The sequence below is a fragment of the Mirounga leonina genome, unplaced genomic scaffold, assembly GCF_011800145.1.
Source record: "Mirounga leonina isolate KUSES-001 unplaced genomic scaffold, KU_Mleo_1.0 Mir_201, whole genome shotgun sequence".
Lineage (NCBI taxonomy): Eukaryota > Metazoa > Chordata > Mammalia > Carnivora > Phocidae > Mirounga > Mirounga leonina.
Window position 1 is genome coordinate 20163949 of NW_023270504.1, and position 21492 is coordinate 20185440.

Genomic DNA, 21492 nt, shown 5'->3' on the forward strand with positions numbered 1-21492 from the left:
CCAGGTGGCCCTTCCTCCGCAGCTGCGGGAGCCGCCAGGCTTTCTCACCTTTCCCCTGTCACTCTCACCCGCCAGTGCAGGGTGGGAAGCCAGGCGCGGGAAAGGGGGTGGCCACACTCTCTGGCTGCCTAGCCAAAGCCAGGTGGAAACCAAGGAAAATTCCCCGGGGGTCCAGAGTCAGCTCCGCAACTCCACTTGTCGGAACTGTCCTCAGATGCGCACCTTAGTGCTGTCCCGGCGGCCGAGACATCATTATCTCTGTACTTTCCTAACCGCCTCTCTTTCAGCCTTGACAGTGCAGGTTGATGAGAATGGGGACGCCAGATAAAATTATGAAATAAAGGAATTTGCCTTTGGTGTCGGGTTCCCCCTCCCTCGCTGCCCGCTCCTCTTCCATTTATCAAGCCAATCCTAGTGAAACTTGTCTTTGTTTACCTGTCAAACAATCCCGCCCCTCAGTGTCAGGGTTCAGGCAAGGCTCCCCCACTGCCTTGGGGGAGGGGGAGGGGGAGGGTCTGGGCTTTTAAGGTGCCGGTTGGCACACCTGGTAAACTAATCTGTGTTACTATGCCTGGGAATTCATAGGGGGAGGCCTAGGGCTCCCCGGCTTTGTCCCCACACCCCAAGTTTCCAGAGTCTATTGGGCTTTGGGATTTTAGCCTGGGTTTGTTGCAGGTGGACCTAAGCACCTCTTGCATGTGGAAGCAGGATGATGGGGTCAGCAGGGAGCTGGCTTAAGGCAGCTCTAGACAAGGGAGTAGGCAGTCCAGAGAACTAGATTCCCAGCCCACTGCTGCAGGGCATGCTTATAGGACTACGGGACCCAGTGCGGCCCACGGAGTTGTGAGGGCAAATGAATTAATTTTATCTTTAAATAAATAAATAAATAAATAAAATGGGATTTTATTCGGTTTTCATTTCACTCCCAAGAAACCACAGCCAATGTCTTGAGTTTTGGAACATTTCGCTTGAGGCCTGCAGCCCAGGGTTCTGCTGTCTGCCCGCTCCTCTCCCCAGGCTCCTTGGGGGTGGGTGGGGTGTGTGTGTGTGTGTGTGTGTGCAACTGAGAGGCTGATGGAAATAACAGTGCTTTTTAGTGTGTGCCATCTGCTAAGTGAGGTCTTCTCTCTGGCCCTCAGTTTTCTTGTGTTCCGGGAGGAAGATGGACGAGACCAGCCTAGTCCAATAGATCTACCATTCGAGCCACAAATGTGAGCCCCATATGTAATGTTAAATTTTCGAGCGTCCACTGTGCAGAGCGCGCCTCCTCCGGGGAAAGGGGGCGTGGCCGCAACCCTTCCGTGGAGAACTGGGTGCTGAACCATTCCTAGACCACCTGCTTCTGGGTCAGGGTTTTGTAGGTAGCAAAGCAGCTCCCCCCACCCGCCCCAGCCCTCCACACAAAGGTTTGTTAAAAAAAAAAAAAAAAATCATTCATATATTTTAAAAATTAAAAATTCAAAAAATTTTTCTAGCAGCCACATTAAAGTAAGTAAAAAAGGGGATTAACTTTAATATATTTTATTTAACCCAATAGATCCCAAACATTATCATTTCAGTATAATCAAGCTTTTAAAAAATATCAGTGAGCTATTTTACATTCTTTTGTTTCAAACGAGGGCTTCAAAACTGCAGTGTATATTTTACTCTCGGCACTTGTCAGTTTGGAGTAGCCGCGATCGTTACAGGCGCTCAAAAGCCCTGAGGGCTAGTGGCTCCCGGGCCAGGCAGCCTCTAAGCGTTCCTCCAGCTCAGGCATTTGAAGACTCTGAATCACCATGCCCAGGGCGAGGTTCCTGATGTCCAGAAAAAGATGTCAGTGTCCGAGGAGGGAGTGAAAGCAGAGAGGACATGGCTTTGGGGATTTCTTCCCCTTTCTTGTCTTCCCTGGGACAAGAAACTCAGGGAAACCTAATGAGAAAGGGGTGACTGTGTTCTGTTTTTCCTATGGCCTCTTGTTCTCTGGGTGACATCAGGCCCATCTGAGGCTGTGTGGGTGTGAGTTTTGTGGGGAAAGCTACCCCTGACCACATGAACCCATTATTCTTCACCTTTTTTTTAAAGTTTTTATTTAAATTCCAGTTAGTTGGGGCCCCTGGCTGGCTCAGCCTGTAGAGCATGCAGCTCCTGATCTCGGGGTCGTGAGTTCAAGCCCCATGTGGAGTGTAGAGATGGCTTAAATAAACTTTTAAAAAATCTTTAAATAAAATAAAATAAATTCGAGTTAGTTAACATACAGTGTAATACTAGTTTCAGGTGTACAATTTAGTGATTCAACACCTACATACAACAAACAGTGGGTGCTCATCATGACAAGTGCCCTCCTTAATCCCATCACCCATTCAACCCATGCCCCCACCGACCTACCCTGGGTGGGACCATCAGGCTGCTGTCTATAGTTGAGTCTGTTTCTTGGTTTTCCTTTCTCTTTTTTCCCTTATGATCATTTGTTTGGTTTCTGAAATTCCACAGTATGGAGGTTCCTCAAAAAGTTAAAAATAGAACTACCCTACGATCCAGCAATTGACTACGAGGTATTTACCCAAAGGATACACCCATTATTCTTCACTTTGCCACTGACTTCAGATTTCCCGCCTTGTTCTCTTAGCACTCTGTCTTCTACCTTCCTTTTAACCACTTTTTCTCCTCCCATCCCTTTATTAATACACCAGCCCGGCACCAAGCCAGGACACCCCAGAATACAAGGTACTTACCCATCCCTGAGAGTGAGTGCCTCCTTAAATTGTGAGCCTTGGGCACCTTGCTTGCCTCTCCTAATCCCGGCCCTGCCCCAGAACGCCCCATGGGGTCTGGTTTTGGGTTGGGCGTGTGTGTGTGTGTGTGTGTGTGTGTGTGTGTGTGTGTGTGTGTCTGGGTTGGAGACTGGGAGGAATGGGATAGCTGAGTTGATGGGGACAGGTTGGGGGCCTGTAGATGAAACACTTCATTTGCTAGGTCTCTTGTCCTAGACTAAAATGGTCTGGAGGACAAGGTTGAAGGCCCTTGGAAATCAATGGAAGAAATGGTGTAAAGGGAATCTGGAGACCCAGGTATGACTCCAACTCTAGTTAGCCTCCTTTGAGTGTTACCTGGCTTCAAGTGACAGGTAGCATTGTTAAGGGACACAGAAGGGAAGCTCACATGACTGGAAATGAGATGAGAAGAGAGAGCCTCACAATAAGGGTGCCTTGTTCCCCCAAAAGAGAGGCTGGTGTGATGCTAAAGAGAACCTTCTTTCAGCTGCAAGGCCAGCAAGGAGTCATTTTCCATGGGGATGGGCCTGGGTCAGCTTCAGGCTGGGAGTCCCAGAACGCAGTCCCTGCTGACACCTCCCTTACCCACCCCACCACCCAGCATCGCCAGGATCCCCACTCTTTTTTTTCTTTCTTTCTTTAAGTAGTTTCCACGCCCAGTGTGGAGCCCAATGCAAGGCTTGAAGTCCCGACCCTGAGATCATGACCTGAGCTGAGATCAAGTCAGATGCTTAACCACTTAACCGACTGAGCCACCCAGGTGCCCCCGTGATCCCCACTCTTGATTGCAGGAATAAACCAGGAACCAATGTCCTGGTCCTGCCCCTTAACCAACACTTCCTGAGAATTCAGGAACCTCAGGCTCAGGGCTTCCTCTTTCTTTCCCTTCACTTCTTCATTAGCAAGATGGAAAGTAGCACCTGTCTCCCTCCCTGACCTCAATTAAATCTCATTTAAGAAGCACCTGAATCATAGGACAGGGGAATTTTAGTTCCTCAGGGCATTACATTAATGGAAAGGCTAGTGTCAGTGACTCACAGCTCCCACTATCCCTGCGAAGAGTGGCTTTTCCATTCAATCGCTAAACCATACAGGAAGCATTGGAGAGCCAACTACGCACCAAGCATTGTAGGGAATATAATCCAAGTAGGAGAAAGATGCTCCTCGGTCTCTATCCACTGAAGGGAACTCCCATGCTTTCCCAGCCGTTTAACAGCTGTGGATGATCTTCTGTATCACTGTGGGGGGCTCAAAAGACAGCTGCCTCTCAGGAGCTCAGTTTGGTGGGGAGGTGAGCATAACGAAGCAAAAGCAATGCATTGTGTTCGGTGTTGCGTGGGAGAAACACCCAAGGACCACAGCTGGGACAAAAGCCACAGTCAACACTCCCCACAGCATTCAGGGGAGCCCTCACCCAGGGGAGAGGCTTCAAGGATGCAGAAGAGCTTTCCACCTGGAGAGGGAAAGGGGTGAGGAACGGGGAGAGCATTCCGGGCTGAGGGGACAGAATTTGCCAAGGCACAGAGGTATGCGGCAGGCCGTGCCCATTAACACACTGTGAGCTCAAAGTGGGGGCAGCGGGGGACAAAGCTGGACAAGTAGACAGTGGCCAGATTGAGTGTGGGACCCCAGACTCATCTGCGAAGCAGGGGCCCGACGGGAAGCCATGGCTGAGATGGACAGCAACTTCAGTGGCCCGAAATCCAGTGACTTGTGTCCTTAAAAGAAGAGGACACGGGGAGACACAGACACAGAGAAGATAGAGAAGAAAGCCACGGGACAGAGACGCAACGACTGGAGTAACACCAAGGTTAACAACCACCGCCACCAGCAGCCAGGAGGGAGGGGTAGGATAGTTTCTCCCTTGGAGCTCCAGAAGGAAGCAAACCTGCCACACCTGGATTGCAGATTTTTAGCCTCCAGAATGTGAAAGAATAAACCTCTGTTGTTTTAAACCTCCCGGTTTGTGGTCCTTTGTGATGGCAGCCCTAGGAAACTAATACACCTCTGAAATGTGGACAGTTTTGTATCCCCCGCCCCCCACCGGGGCTGGTGACTTGAAATGCTAAAAGGAGCCTACCTAGCACAGCAGGAGTCTCAACGGCTTAATGTTGAAGTGGCCCGGGTTTCGCCAGGTGGAAGGGAGGGAAGTGGAGTGCGCAAAGGGTAGACAAGTGCGGCTCTCGGGAGAGATGACGCTGGAAGCCCCGGAATGCAGTGTGCAGGGAACCAGCACTTGCGGTCAGCACTCTGGCCAGCCCCCAGCTCTGCGGTCTCGGGTCCCTAGTTAGCGGGCCAGGAAACAGGCCCCCGTTCCAGCCCAGGCCTCCCCACCGGCTCTGGGATTGACTTTAAGATTGCGCTCGCACTCAGGGTCTGAATTCCCGAGGAATGTTCTGAGCTGACGGGGCCATGCTGAAACCAGAGAGGCACTGCCAGTAACCCCAAGGCTGGGTTAGAGAATCACATCCCATGAAGTGCCCAGACTGGTTCCGTGCTGGGAAACCCAATGCAGCTTCACGGAGTCTCCTCCTCCCACGAGCTCTCACCCAGTGGATCTGTCCTGACCTCTCTTCCTCTCTTTCTCCCCTCCCAATCCATTCTCTCTCTCTCTCTCTCTCTCTCTCTCTCTCTCTCTCTCTCCCCCTCTCTCCTTCTCTCCCCTCTCCTCCTCCCCCCTTCTCTGCCCTCTCCTTCTCTCTCTTCCTCTCCCCTCTCCTTCTCTCCTCCTCTGTCTCTGCTCCTCTCCCCTTTCCCCTCTCCCTCTCTCCTCCCCTCTCCCCTCCCTCTCCAGCTATGCTCAGTCCAGGAACCTAAAATGAAATCGAATGATTGGAGTTAGGAAGACCTGGCCTGAATCCCACTAACAGCTCCAGGATCTGTTTCCTCATCTGAAAGAAGGGAGCGCCTAACATTTAATTCACAGTGTTGTCATGCACATCAAATAGAACTACATCCAGCACATAGCAGCTGTTCAGTAAGACTCATTTACTCACTCGTGGATTTCGGGCACTGGAGGCAGGAAGGCTGCTTCTTGAGTCTGTACGAGAAAGACAAGGAACATGGTGAAGCTGGCAAAATTGCCTTTCAGCATCTTGCCTTTGTCAGGCCTCCCCCTCATTTCCAGATACCCGAATGTTCTTATACTTTCCATATGTTGCTCAACCAAAAAAAAAAAAAAAAGCCATTCAGACTAAACTGTTCAAGGACTACTATGATTGCCAACTGCCCATCCTGGGAGTATTTTCTTTCTTTTTTTTTTTTAAAGATTTTATTTATTTATTTGAGAGAGAGAATGAGATAGAGAGAGCATGAGAGGGGGGAGGGTCAGAGGGAGAAGCAGACTCCCCGCTGAGCAGGGAGCCCGATGCGGGACTCGATCCCGGGACTCCGGGATCATGACCTGAGCCGAAGGCAGTCGCTCAACCAACTGAGCCACCCAGGCACCCCTGGGAGTATTTTCTATTTAATAGAATAGCCTACTAATTTCACTCAGCAGTAAAAAGGAACGAACCACCGATACATACACCACCATGGATGAATCTCAAAAACATTATATCAAGCAAGAGAATGAAGAGTACATACTGTATGCTTCCGGTTATATACAATTCTAGAACAGGCAGAATTTATCTATGATGACAGAAGGCAAATCAGTGCTTGTTCAGAAGCAGGGGTGGGGCTGAGGATTTCCCGCCAAGGGACATGAGGGAATGTTTTCGGGGTAATGGATGCGTTCTATTGTCTTCACTGGGGTGGTTGTCACCCAGCTGTATGCATTTGTCAAAACCAACAAACTGTGCCCTTAAAAATGGATGCATTTTATTATATGTAAATCCTCCATCCACAAAGATAAGTACAAGAGAAAAAAAAAGGCCTATTAAAAAGGTTGATGCCAGGGCGCCTGGGTGGCTCAGTTGGTTAAGCGACTGCCTTCAGCTCAGGTCATGATCCCGGAGTCCCGGGATCGAGTCCCACATCGGGCTCCCTGCTCAGCAGGGAGTCTGCTTCTCCCTCTGACCCTCCTCCCTCTCATGCTCTCTGCCTCTCATTCTCTCTCTCGCAAATAAATAAAATCTTAAAAAAAAAAAAAAAAAGTTGATGCCGGGCGCCTGGGTGGCTCAGCCGTTTAGCGTCTGCCTTCAGCTCAGGTCATGATCCCAGGGTCCTGGGATCGAGCCCCACATCGGGCTCCCTGCTCCGCGGGAAGCCTGCTTCTCCCTCTCCCACTCTCCCTGCTTGTGTTCCTGCTCTCGCTATCTCTCTCTCTGTCAAATAAATAAATAAAATCTTTAAAAAAAAAAAAAAGGTTGATGCCTAACACTAAAAAATTCATCACTAAGAGTAGAATTCTAGGGAAACTGAGGATAACAGAGCCAGGCCGTGGAGGGCACTTCAGGAGAACAAAAATCTTTGGTCTGACAAAAATCTTTCTAGACATAAGAAGCTATTTTGGAAATGTGGTTCAGACACCTGAATGTTTAGGGTTCTGTGATGACCCACCCTCCTACCTGTTTGTTCTGCACTCTCTGGTTGAGCCTAGGATATTTCATCATGCAACAAATATGTACTGAGTATCTCTACAGGCCAGGCACTCTTTCAGAAAGTAGGGAGTCCACAGCGAACAAAACAAAGTCTGTCCTCACCGAGCTTACATTTTAGTGGAGGGAAGAAAACAATAATGAAATAAATCGCTTCTGTTCAGCAGAGCTTGGAGGAGTGGGACCTAGGGGGCCAGGGAAACCCTGGGTGGGGGGAGGGAGGCTGCATTTGGGCAAAGACCTGGACAGAGTAAGGGGGTTAGCCTTTCGGATATCTAGGAACAATTGTGCAGGCCCTGAACTTGGCATGTTCATAGAACAGCAAGGAGACCCCAGTCCCTGGGGAGGAAGGTACAAGGAAGAGAGAAGGAGCTGAAGTCAGAGAGGAGGAGGGGAAGGAATAGGGTACAGATCGCCTCGGCCCTTGTGAATCCTTGCGAGGTCTTTGGCTTTTACACTGAGTGAGACAGGAAGCCTGGGCGGTGAGGGGTGACATTTACAAGGGTCACACTCCCTGTGTTGAAAGTGCACATGGGGGCTGGGGACAGGGCTGGCAAAATCTCGAGGCAGGACACCGGTAGGAGGCCATTGCTAGAAAAGGAGACTGCTTGGAGGCGCTGAAGCTGCGGGGACAGAAGGAAGTGACCAGATTCTGAATACGTTCTGTTGCTGAAGCCAACGGAACGTACGTAATGAATTGAATGTGGGATAGGAAAGGAGAAGAAAGAGTCAAGGACGTTTCTAAGGTTTGGGGCTTTGAATATACAGTTGACCCTTGAACAACACGGGGGTTGGGGGACCGACTCCCTGCACAGTGGAAAATTCAAGTATAACGTCTGGCTCCCCAAAACTTAACTGCTAATAGCCTCCTGTTGACCAGAAGCCTTACTAATGATATAAACAGTCGATTAACACATATTTTGTACGTTACGTGTAGTCTTATAATAAAGTAAGCTAGAGAAAAGAAAATGTTATTGAGACTATCATAAGAAAGAGAAAATTCAATTACAGCACTGAACTGGACTTAATGAAAAAGCTCCACGTAGAATTGGACCCGCACAGTTAAATCAGTGTTGTTCAAGGGTCAACTGCAATTGAAAAGAAAATCCTCTTGTTATGTGTGTTATCAAGGGCCCTTGTTATAAATTAGTCTCTAAACTAAATGACCATATTTTCAAAATTAAAAATGAAACCGTGTGGACCACCAAACAGCGCTGTGCCACAAACAGGTGCAAGAGGCAGTTTCAGAAATATAAAGACTTAAATATTGCAATTTCTAAGACATCTTAAAGGCCTATGGGACCAGTGTGGGATGAATATTTGAAACTGGGATGATCCCATAAAATGTTACAACCACCAACTTTTCCCAACAGAATTTCAGAAGCGATTTTTTCATTGATTCTCAAAAGCACAAGCCGCTGGTACCATCCTGGCTGAGCTGGGTGAACTGGAATACTCTCTTAGGGAAGCAGGAGTTTGGTGACACAGTCGGATATTAAGATTTGGGAACTCACATGAAGTTTGTCGGTCCCCAGAGTGGTTTAGAATAAGTTGGTCGTCATTTAGCCAAAGGGGGAAACTATGACAGGAGCCTAAATGATAACTTTTCCTATATTGTTTTTATCCTCTCTGGTGCCATCTTCCACGAGTTTAAAGTCAAAGGGTTTTCTTCACAAGTGTTTACAAGCAATGATTCATTTAGAGTCCCAGGATAGAACCACAAATTCTTTCCTCTGCCTTCAATCCACAGCATTTATCTCTCAGCAAATAAAATAAGACGAGAGGAATGAAAACATTTTTAGTCACAGAGGTTGGAGCAATCCAGAGTTTCAACTTAGGAAGACACAAAAGACCTTTATTTCCAAAACTGTTTTCTAATGAACGTGTCAAATGCCCCCAATCTCCCTATGTCCCTGATTGGGTAGGCTTAGCTAAGACCCACCAAAGAAAAAGGACTTGCTCGAAACTTACTTGATGAGACAATGGCACTGAGAAAAATATTCCTACCAAGATAAGAAGGTCAGTAAATAAAGTCCATTCTCCTCTGAGAGCAGGGGAAATATTTGGCTTTCCAATACAGACTGGTCTGAGGTTTTGAAAAAAAATGTTTTCTTTAATACAGCCTCAATCATGATTTCCTGAGTCATCGGAAGAATGAAACACCTGAGGGAAGAAAAGGTAAGAATCACATACTGATTGAAGGCCTACTTTGTGTCAGCTCCCATTTTTAGCACAAAAGCATGAAAGAGAACGATCCATGCATTCTCTCAATAAACTTGTCTGATATGCCTCCCATGTGTCAGGTGTGTGTAGTGTTTCAGATGGACCTGAATCAATGAATAAAAGGGCTTTATCCAAATCAATAAATCACCTTTGCATCAAAACGTCCTTAGTCTCCTCTCTTGGGTTGGAAAACCATCAGACTCTTACCTTGTATTGCTTATTCTTTCGTTGCTAAGTTTATTCAGTGTTGGGGGGGACCCCAAGGAACATGGCCAAAAGGGCTAGCGTCCACTGGGGGTGTAATGAGAGGGGTTCCCAGTCTGCTTTCCAGCCCCAGGTCACGTCTGGGTCTGATTCTGGTCTCATCCCAGGCATGGGCCAATGGCTCCAGGGGACCCAGGAGACTAATGAACTGACTAATTCCAAGGACAACACAGACCCGAACCAGAGTGAAACTCCTGTGGAAAGATTCTGGGCTGGCACTACGGGAACAGCCTGGGGCCCGCCAGCAGGGACAGATGGCCATGGCAGCTCTCAACCCACCCTCAGCGGTGACAGGTGCAGAGCCAGAACAAGGGTGCCATTGGGCTTGCCGCTTGCCCACCAGCCATTTCCTTATTTCCCTTGTACTACCTCAAACCATGACTGCTCGAAACACCTTCTCAAGAAATGGATGGGTGTGACCTGGGGAGGGAACAGTGTAAATAGGCATGGACAAAGGCAAGTATTGAGAAAAGAAGACAATTTTAAGGGAGAGCGGGAGAAGACATAGCCGCCTTCATCGTGTTCAAGATGAAGACCCCAGATATTTCTGGGTGAGACTTCTCAGTTTCCCCAAACCAAGGCTTGTCCTAGATCCCCTGAGAAAGAACTTCTGAAGGGAGACCTAGGCAAAGTTTATTTTCCCCTTGTAAAGAAATATGGCTCTCTTCCCACAAAATAACAGCGTGTGTGTGTGTGTGTGTGTGTGATATACATCCATGCTTTGCAATGTTGAACTATTAGTTAATAATATTTGGGGGTGTGGGTAGCACCTGGCATGTGGCCATGATGGACATCCGTAAAAGCAGGTGGAGGTGGGAATAAGCTTGACCGATGACAAGGCTGAAGTTCAGAGAGACAAAGGGATGTGGCGTGGGTCCCAAATCTAGTTACCTGGGGAGACAGGACTAGAACTCAGGTCTCCAGACTCCTGTTCCAGGCAGCCAGCTGTTTATCACCCTAATCCTATGTCACGACTTATTTAAGGATAACAACTCAGACAGCAAACCCTTTTACATTCTGCATTTTTAAAATCTGCATTCTTACTCCTACCCACAAAAACATGGAAGAAACTTCCTTGATATTCTCAAGGACCCCACCAGCGCTCCCTACTTTCTACAGTGCAGGGGCTCATAACCTGAGCTCCATGGACCACACACACACCAGGCATCCAAAGTTGGGTTTCAAGTTGAGAACCCCTCTCCATGGTCAGAAATGTGTATGTATTTTCCTTGAGAAAATGCCATAGCTTTTCCCAAAGGTATCCATGGAGGGATCAAAGGGCAGACCCACTATTAACCTATGTCCCCGGCCCTGTACTTGGCAGTGCAGAGCAGGTGGCCCCTGGCTCTCCGCTGTAAAAGGATGACTCTACCAGTGATGGAAAGGGCACAGCAGCAATACACAATGACGGTCTGGCTGGCAAACCCAGGATCAGCCTAGGGGATTAACATTTCCCTATTTTGGCATTTTATTAGAAATGTATTTTCTGGGGCGCCTGGGTGGCTCAGTTGGTTAAGCGGCTGCCTTCGGCTCAGGTCATGATCCTGGAGTCCCGGGATCGAGTCCCGCATCGGGCTCCCTGCTCTGCGGGGAGTCTGCTTCTCCCTCCGACCCTCCCCCCTCTCATGTGCTCTCTCTCATTCTCTCTCTCTCAAATAAATAAATAAAATCTTTAAAAAATAAAAAAAAAAAAGAAATGTATTTTCTTACAACCAAGGATTTTTTTTTTTCTCTCTCTCTCTCTCTCTAAGGGGCACCTAGGTAGCTCAGTTGGTTAAGCGTCAGCCTTTAGCTCAGGTCATGATCCCAGGGTCCTGGGATCCAGCCCCACGTTGGGCTCCCTGCTCCGCGGGGAGCCTGCTTCTCCCTCTCCCTCTCCCTCTCCCCCTGTTTGTGCTCTCTCTCTCAAATAAATAAATCAAGTCTTTTAAAAAAATAAATAAAATAAAATACATCGGGGTGGGGTATGTGGTTGGCTCAATCAGTTAAGGATTGGACTTCAGTTTCGGCTCAGGTTGTGATCTCAGGGTGGTAGGATCAAGCCCCATGTGGGGCTCTGAGCTCAGCACAGTCTGCTGGAGATTCTCTCTCTCCCTCTCCTTCTACCCCTCCCCCCACTCGTGCATGTGCTCTCTAAATAAATAAACAAAGGAATAAATAAAATCTTAAAAAAATAAAAACATAGGGTGCCTGGGTGGCTCAGTTGGTTAAGCGACTGCCTTCGGCTCAGGTCACGATCCTGGAGTCCCGGGATCGAGTCCCGCATCGGACTCGCTGCTCGGCAGGGAGTCTGCTTCTCCCTCTGACCCTCTCCTCTCTCATGCTGTTTCTCTCTCGCTCGCTCTCCAATAAATAAATAAATAAAATCTTAAAATAAAATAAAATAAAATAAAAACATAAAATAAAATACATCAGGGAATATTCATAAGAAGGAATAGTTTCTTTTGAACTGGTAGTATGGATTGGATGTTTGTGTCCCCCACAAAGTTCACATGCTGAAATCCTAATTCTCACATGTGATAGTATTTAGAGATGGGGCCTTTGGGAAGTAATTAGGGTTAGATGAGGTCATAACGGGGGGGGGGCTCATGATGGGATTAATGCTCTTACAAGAAGAGACACCAGAGAATTTGCTTGCTCTGTGTGTGTGTGTGTGTGTGTGCAAAAAAGGGTCACGTGAGCACACAGCCAGATGGTGGCCTCCTGCCAGCCAGGAGAAGAGGCGTCCGATGCAACCACCCTGCGGGCCCCTTGCTCTCAGGCCTAGAGCCCCCGGATCTGTGAGAAAATAAACTGTGTTGCCTCCGCCCCCCAGTCTACGATATTTTGTCCCAGCACCCTCAGCTGACCAAGACAACCCGTTCCGTGTCTTTTTCATGCCAGTGACAGCTGGCATCCAGAGTTTTCACAGTTTGCACACACTTGTGCTCTCTTTGTCTCTTTCTTGACCTTTACAGAAACCCTTCAAGACAGACGCTACTTTCTTCATTTTACCGAGGAGAAAACCGAGGCCGGAAGAGCTAAGCGGCCCTGCAGTGGGTCAGCGGTCGGAGAGCTTGCCGCGTCCACACGGCCCAGCCCCTCACCCCACAGCAGGCCGTTCGCCCTCTGCGTCCCTCTGCCCTTGGCCCCTTGGCCCCTTGGCCCAGGGCATGGCTGACTTTGCAGGGACACTGTGGCTGTGTGCCCTCTGCCCTGGCCTCCCCGCCGGCCTCGCCCTGCTGAGCTCGTTTGCCTTAAACGCTCGGCTTTTCAGACACTAGACAGTTAGGTTTGGCAGGCGCCGGAGCTCCTCCCTTAATTTCTCTTTCCCCAGCGAAAATAGCCGACAAATCCACTCCCCTGGGGTTAGGCTGGCATCTCTCAGCCAATGTCTCCCCTCGCAGCCTGTTTTCCGTGATTCACATTTGGTGCTTGTATTTTATTTCTAGGCATTCTAAGATGCATGACAGATCTGTCAAGTGGCGGTAGCTTTATTTGCTATCAGTGAGGGACTTCACCTCATTTCTTGGGTTCCAGCTCACCTGTCACGTTAGGGGCTCCTGGCGGACAACGCCAGGCTAGTCTAGAACAGGCTGGGAAGGGCATGCTCTCGGTCCGGGGTCCCCTGCCCACCCCCCACCCGCTCCCGCTAATTCCATATCCTTCCCCAGGTCTCCTCCGTTTTCTGAACACCTTCCCACTTCTAATCCTCCCTTTTGTCTTTTTCTGTTTGTTTTTTTAAGATTTTGTTTATTTATTAGAGAGAGAGAGAGAACATGGGTGGGGGAGGGTCAGAGGGAGAAGCAGATTCCCTGCCATGCAGGGAGCCTGATGCGGGACTGGATCCTGACACTCTGGGATCATGACCTGAGCCGAAGGCAGTCTCTTTAACCAACTGAGCCACCCAGGCACCCTGTCTTTTTCTGTTTTAAGCTAACATCTGTTCAGCACCTTCTTGTTCCAGGCACTGCATTACTTGCTTTATATACATTATCACAATCATTTTCCGCTCCAAGAAGCTGATAAACACATTCATGGCAAGGGATATAGGACAGATAAGGTTTAATAAGTTACCCCTGGGGCACTTTAGTGGAAACTGGATCTACACCAAAGCATGAGGCTGTCATTGCAAATATGTAAGTATTAGTAAGGCAAATAAGGAAGGAAATGCATGGTTTGGTTTAGTTTGGTAGACTGGAGATGCTTTCCCGTAAGACCCTGAATCATGTTATCAGGTGTTCATTCACCTATTCCTCTTTTGCAAGGCTTGGCAAATACTCTTACTCAGTTTGGTTCTGCACAATGTACATATTAAGGACCTATTATGGGAGAGCATTCCACTAATCTTGCAACACCAAAGTTCTCTACGCAAAGGAGGCTCCTGGACTCCTGAAACTATAGAAAGTTCATGAATGTCTCTTCACAACTTTCAGGAGAGAAGTTTCATATCTTTCTGAGATTTTCAAGGTTTTTCAACACACCAGAGGATAAGAATGACTACTTTACAGAGGTAAGTTAGAAGGCAAGCCCCCAGATGTTAAGATATTTTGTAAAAAGTAAGAACATAAAAACAGAACTAATAGAGACACACACAGCTAAATGAAGCCCCCCTCTCTGTTACCGTCTATCATGGAGGTGTGCCATGGCCATTTGGAACAGAAAGACCCGGTACCCACCTTCACTCCCTCCTCTGCTCAGGCAGCATCATTCTGGACTCAAGCAAAACGACTGGCTAAGTTACTCTACCTAAGGCACTTGGCTGAATTGGAAGGCTCAGGAACTGACCCATCTCTTAGTCCACTCGGTGTTCATTTAGTAGTACTGCTTATAAATCAACTATTTCATTTCCTTGGCTAGATTTGCCTTGAATGAAGGGAGTCATCAAGATAAATACTTTTAAGTATACACACACACACCCATTCATATTGTAATTTAAGACAACAGGCTTAGCCATCGGCTTCATTCATTCATGCATTCAATTAGTATTTACTATCCCACCTGGAACCAGGCTCTGGAATGAAGGACATAAGTAAAGTAAGTCCTGTATAGGAGAAACAGACCTAGAAGCAGGATTGCAATACAGAAGTAAATAAACTAGGAATTTAATAGAAAGTGAGCAATTTCTCCTGGAGGGATAAAGAAAGCAGGGAAGATTTTACTGTAGAAATGAGCTGAAGAATAAGTTAAGATGAGACTTAACAAGACACTTAATACAGGGTTGCTTTTCATTCCTGCAAGCATTCACTCAACAAACACCAACCCAGTACCTATGGAGCTATGAGCTAAAGCTACCAGCTACACACTGACTTCCCAGCCTTCTCCTCTGTGATGGCAATAATGCATAGTCAAAGCACCCCTGAGGTGTGCCCCCTGCCCCTTTCTCCAGACTGAAAATGATAATTTGCATTGCAAACATCCTGGGTGGGGTGGAGGGCGCTTTGTGGGGGTTTGTGAGCAGTTTATAAGACAAGTTCAAGTCTACTCCCCTGTCTGGCTAAGGGAAAGCCAGCCTTTGACATGAGCTCTGTGGGGAAGGCCCATCTAACCCCCAAATCTCCTGCCAGAACCCTCTCATCCGCCCAAGGGTGGGTCATGAGCATTAGAAGAGCCTTATTTTGAGATGTTACTATGGCATGAAATGCTAGTATATTAATCTGGCTATGACGGTTCATACCTTGTGTGTAAATATAATCCAGTTCTCCTCTCTGAACGGCGGCTAGACCTCTCCCTGCTTTGGAGTCCACTTTGCGGGCACCTGTGAGAAGCCGGTGGTACCAGGAATCGATGCCTGTCCATGGCGCTGAACCAAAGTCTGGCTGAGCACTGATGGGTGCAGGTGTGGGAGCAGGGTGAGACAGCCCCAACTCCCTTGGCTCTAGCCGGGTCAGGTCTCCTTACCCCACTCCCCACCTTCCGGCAGGCCAGGCGGAGACTGCCCCCTGCAAGGCTTCACCTCACTTGGCTTCTTCCTCTGCCCTGTCCCGCTGTCCCACTGATCTCCCCCCGGGGAGCACCTCCTCAGGGAACCCGACCGGCAGGTACAAACAGAAGAGGTGCTGCACCAGGAAGCCGCAGAGGAAAAATGGAAAGGCCTAGAAAATAAATTCCCAGTGCTTCACAGCGTTGCCTTGGGACAGCCCTTTGAGGGTTTCCACCAGTGTCCAGTGTTGTCAGTACTCGACTCTGCCATGTTCCTAGCCAGGACTGTGACTGGCCGACAGCCATGCCATGCACTGTGTCCTCTGACAAGGACCACACACACGTTCCCTTATTTAATCCTCACAACAACCCCGTAAGGCGGGCATTACCTATGTTCCACTTTCCAGGGAGAAAACGGACGCTTAATAAGGTTAATAAGTGGCCCAAGGCCACAAAGCTGGCCAAGAGGGGAGAGCCAGGACCAACCCCAAGTCTCTCTGGCTGGAGACTGAGCTTTTCTTTCTTTTTTCTTTTCTTTTATTTTATTATGTTATGTTAGTCACCACACAATGCATCACCAGTTTTCGATGCAGTGAGCTTTTCATCACCACATCGTCATTCGGGCTGATGGTCGCTCTCTCCAGGGGTTTCCGTGGATTGAAACTAGATCTCTGCACCGGAAAGGAGGCCCAGCCCAGCGGGTCTCCCTGGTGGAGCTGCTTGCCCAGCGCAGCACCAACCTCCTCCCACGGGGCTTTCAAAGGAAACCAGCAAGTCACATTTCTCCTCACACAATGTTCCTGATATCACCCTGAGGGGAGTAGAGGCTCCCAGGAGATCCTGCTCGGAAAGGGGGTGCTGCAACCTAGTCTTCCCAGGGAGACTGCACTGACTTGAACTGAAAATAAGCTTTATCGTTGGCTCTTTATTCACTTAGCATTTCCTTAACAGTGATTTCTGGAACCTGAGCTAGGCATCAGGTTCTGTGCTAGGCCTAGGGTTACCAAGATTCAAATAAAAACAACAGCCTAACCCCCACCCTTAGAAAAGGTAACGGTCTAATTTGCAGAGGAGACAGGTAGGTAAACTGGGGCTACCGTGTAGGAAGCGCTGAGGAGTACGACCGCCTGGGTTTTCATTCTGGGTGGGTTTGGCACAGAAGTGCTCTGGAGTTATTTAAAATCCATACGCTTCAGTCTCCTCAGCCGTATAATGTGGATAAAAGGCTTACCTCTTAGGGCTGTTGGAAAGATTAAACAACAAATGTATGCAAAATGTGTTCCTGGTTAGCTCCCGGGTAAATGCCAGCCTTCACAACATTGGGCAGGTGACTAAACACTTTCCTCCTCAGCTTCCCAATCTGTAAGTCAGGGCTAACAATTCTTCCAAACCTTTGGGTCCGTCAGTCAACGGAGGTTGCGTGAAAACTCTGAGCAGGGTTCTGGGGACAAGGAAGAGAAAACCATCAACCCTCAGTGAGCTCCCTGTAAAGCTGCGAGAACAATATACACAGCATATGTGAGTCAGTGCTGAGTTGTACGGTGCCTACCCTTCCAACTGGGACAGGGGTTGGTCTGAGAGTGACCCACAAGGGCTGGAATAGTGATGAGAGGCACCCACAGAGGTGGGACCTGAGCTGTGCCCTGAAGAACGTGTAAGACTCTACAAAGGAAGGTCCCATATGGACCCCGGAACAAGAATGGGGTGTTGGTGGACAAGAGAAGAGATTAGAGTAAATCCCGTCAGAGGTCATTTAGAGTATAATCTAGACCTTCAGGGTCCCCTAAGTCAGTGGATGAACACACCAGGCTCATTCTTTGCCCACGGTCCCAGCAGCCACCCTTGCTTGCCTCAGATGTCTCTTCTCAGGACCCCACTCCTCCAAGTAGCAGCCACTGGGGTCACTTATTCTCAGCTGTTCCCAGACCTTCTAAGAACTATGGGCTCCATGACCAACGTGTGTCCACAGAGTCTGTTTGAGAAACACAGCTTGAAACGTCAAGGATGCCCCCACAGAGTAGCCAATCAGACCTCACTAGTGTTCCACGTGCCAAAGAAACTAGAAAAAGCAGAATCAACACTCCGAGTCTGACCCAAGGGAGAACAAATGAGGCAGTTATAAGAAAATGAGGTGTGACCCTTCAAATAGAGTTGGAAAAAAGCTCTCCTTCAAAGAAAATCACTCTCCTTGCTCAGTTTCCCTTGGATGCAGTGATGTCGGGGGGGGGGGGCACATCTATTTATTATTAGCAGTTGCAGGCATAAGCAATGGAACTGGAAACCATATGTCCCACCTGAACCATCCCTGCCCAGTTACTTGTAGCTACTTATCTGGCTCCATCAAATAGCACATATTACACTTGTGCCTATACAAACAAGTGAAAAAGGCTAATTTCCTGGCAGGAAATTCCTGTGTGATTAGTCAGCAACTCCAGTCCCTGCTCTGTCACTAACCAGCACTATGACCTTTAGCAGGTTCTCCTCTCTCCATCCCCATTGCCATAACCTTAGGCCAGGCCACCATGGCATGACCACAGCAGCTTCCAACTCATCTCTGTCTCCCCCCAATATTCCTCACCCTGGAGACCTTTAGTTTAGAGATCTTCCTAAAATCCCAAATTTGGTCAACTCTCCCCTCCCCAAAATCTGCAACGTCTCTTCATTTACTTTTGGATACAATTCAAACACCTCTGTACAACTTACAAAGTCATGCTCTGGCCCCTGCTTACCATTCTAGACTCAAACCTCCCTCCCCTCCATCTGGAGTCCTATTTATTTAACTTCCGTGTTTCCCTGTATAATACTAACAATAACCAAAACTTACTGAGTATTTTCTATGTACCAGATATTATTCTAAAGAACTCTTCATGCACTACTGATTTAATCACTTCAGAGCTAGTAGATAACAGTTATGATTATCTCCATTTCACAAATGAGGAAACTGAGGTGCAGAGAAGTTAAATAATTATCCAAAGTCACCTGGCAAGTAAATGGTAGAATCTGAATGCCCCTTGCTTATCCCCTCTTCTTATCTCCATGTCTCTGCACAGGGATTCCCTCTGCCTGGAAGACTATTCACACTCTCCTTTCTCTTCCCCACCCTTTCTTCACTTGGCTAACTCCAAATCTTCGTCCGAGCATCCCCATGTATGTATCTTTTCCTCTGAGTTTTCCCTCCCCAGAAGGCCCTCCGCCCTCAATGGTAGTTTCCAAAGATGGCGCCCAGTGAATGATGCATCCCAATATATGTGCCCTGATGTAGTTGCCCTCACATATTGAATCTCAGTTGACCCTGTGACTCACAACAGAGTATGGTAGATGAGATGCTGAGTAACTCCTGGGCCTCAGTCATAAAAAGCCTGACAGCTTCCACCCAAATCTCTTGAAACACTCACTTTGGGGCAAATCAGACACTATGTAAGAAGTGCCTCATGCTGTGAGGAAGCCAAGGTAGCCACATGGAGAACTATGTGGAGCTAGAAAGATGCCCAGCCAATCCTTAGCAATTTTAGCCATCAAAGACCATGCACCAGATATGTGATAAAGAAACAATCTTGAGGGTGCCTGGCTGGCACAGTTGGTTGGACTCTTGATTTTGACTCAGGTCCTGATCTCATGGTCATGAGATGGGAGCCCAGCATCGGGCTCTGCAGTCAGCATAGTCTGCTTGAGATTCTCTCTCCCTCTGCCCCTCCCCACCCCCCACTCATGCTCGATTCTCTCTCTCTCTCTCAAAATAAATAAATAAAACCTTAAAAAAAAAAAAAAGGAAACCATCTTAGATGTCCAACTTGGTTGAACCTTCAGATAACACCAGCCCCAGCCAGCTCCTAACTGCAACTGTATGAGAGACCCCAAGAGGGAACCATGTAGCTAAGACCCATCAACCCACTGAACTGTGGGTTTGTTATTTGTTATTTTGAGCCTCTAATTTTCAGTGTGGTTTTGTTAAGCAGGAATAGATAACCAGAAGAATGGGGATATAGTGGTGAACAGGAGATTGTGTCTACCCCCAAGGAAGTCTTAGTCTAATGGCAAAGATGGTCAAGCAAACAGGCAAGTACAACACGGTATAATGAGTTTGGGTGGTGGAGAAAGAGTAAGGGAACGATAGTTCAGTCCGTAGCACAAGCAAGCTGAAAATCGACAGAAGTAAGCTGTATGATATGTTTGATAATAGCGTGGGTTTTTAAGTCAGATGAAGTTGTTCGAATCCTGGCCCTATACTTGTTTTCAGTGTGACTTAAGGAAAATTTCTCAAACTTTCTGAATCATTTATGAAATGGGGATAATAATGCTTAGTTAAGAAGATAGTTGTAAGGGTTAAATTAAGCACTGCTTGTAATATTTATCACATAGCCTATTATATGGTTAACATTTTATATAGAACATATATATATATCACATGTGATTAAATATAGTTAATTACTGAAAAAGAATATGTCCCAACAATAACCTGGGCTTGTCAAAGCTCACGTCAAACTAATAGCAGAAAACTCCCTTGACTCGTGGAACTTGTCTCCATGTTGTACATTTTATGACTAAATCATGAGTTATAGTCTACTTACTTGAAAGCCTGTATTTTTGGGAGAGGGTGGATTATTGCTTATACTTTGGTCTATACTAAACAAGAGACTGGACTGGCCACTCTCGGAGGGCAGGAAGTGAAATCGTGTTCATCCTCATTCCCCACGCTGATAATAGCGCCTGTTATATTGGTAGCTGCTTCCTAAATACGAGTTGAATGAATGATTGAATGAATGAAAAAGAGATCTCACAACAACTAAGCATGTATAAAGTGCCAGTACTAGGCGGAGCATCTTACCTAGAATATCTCATTGACTTCTCACAACCATCCTATGACATGGGCAGTATAGTTACTTCTTTTTTTTTTTTTTTTTTTGGATAGAGTGGTTTTTTTGTTTTTTTTTTTTTAAGATTTTATTTATTTATTTGAGACAGAGAGAATGAGAGAGACAGAGAGCACATGAGACGGGGGAGGGTCAGAGGGAGAAGCAGGCTCCCTGCCGAGCAGGGAGCCCGATGCGGGACTCGATCCAGGGACTCCAGGATCATGACCTGAGCCGAAGGCAGTGGTTTAATCAACTGAGCCACCCAGGCACCCAGTATAGTTACTTCTGATTGAAACCCCTCTCCAGCATTCAACACCTTGTTTAATATTACTCGTACCATAAACCTGAGGCTGATCTTTTTCAGAAAGCAAAAGTGTGGCTGACGTAACTGGCTACAGCAAGACTCTCACTGCCATGCAGAGCTTATTTTCCAATTATTCCACAACTATGTGAATAACCTTCGGAAGCTAAAATGAGCTGGTGAAGGCAGTGTAACTGACGTAACTGCCCAGTAAGTGGAGTAGAATGAGGGCCAGGAATGTAGGTCCCTTCAAGACCATAACTTTGCAATTCATGTATGACAGGAATCCCGATCTGGGAGATCCAGCTAGATGTCAGGAGGCAAAGAACCTCTCTACTAAAAGAGAAGGCTCTGCATTTCGGCTCCCTGTCAAAGGGGGGATGTAGCTCCGTCAGTCTGGATCCAGTCAGGAGGCAGAAACCACGCAGTGATTCCAACAGGACAAGTTTGATGTAAAGAATTATGAGACTGTGATAGGAGTATAATTATCAGATGTAAAGAGAACTGTAAGGGGTGCTTTAGGGCTGAGGGAGAATATCCAAGGAGAGGCAAACTCGAAGGGGAGGCCCCATCCCCAGGCTGGGCTTCAAATGTCACTGGAGAAGATGTGGTTGGTGCTGCTGGAAGGAGGGGAAGTTCACTGGGTTGCCCAGGACCAG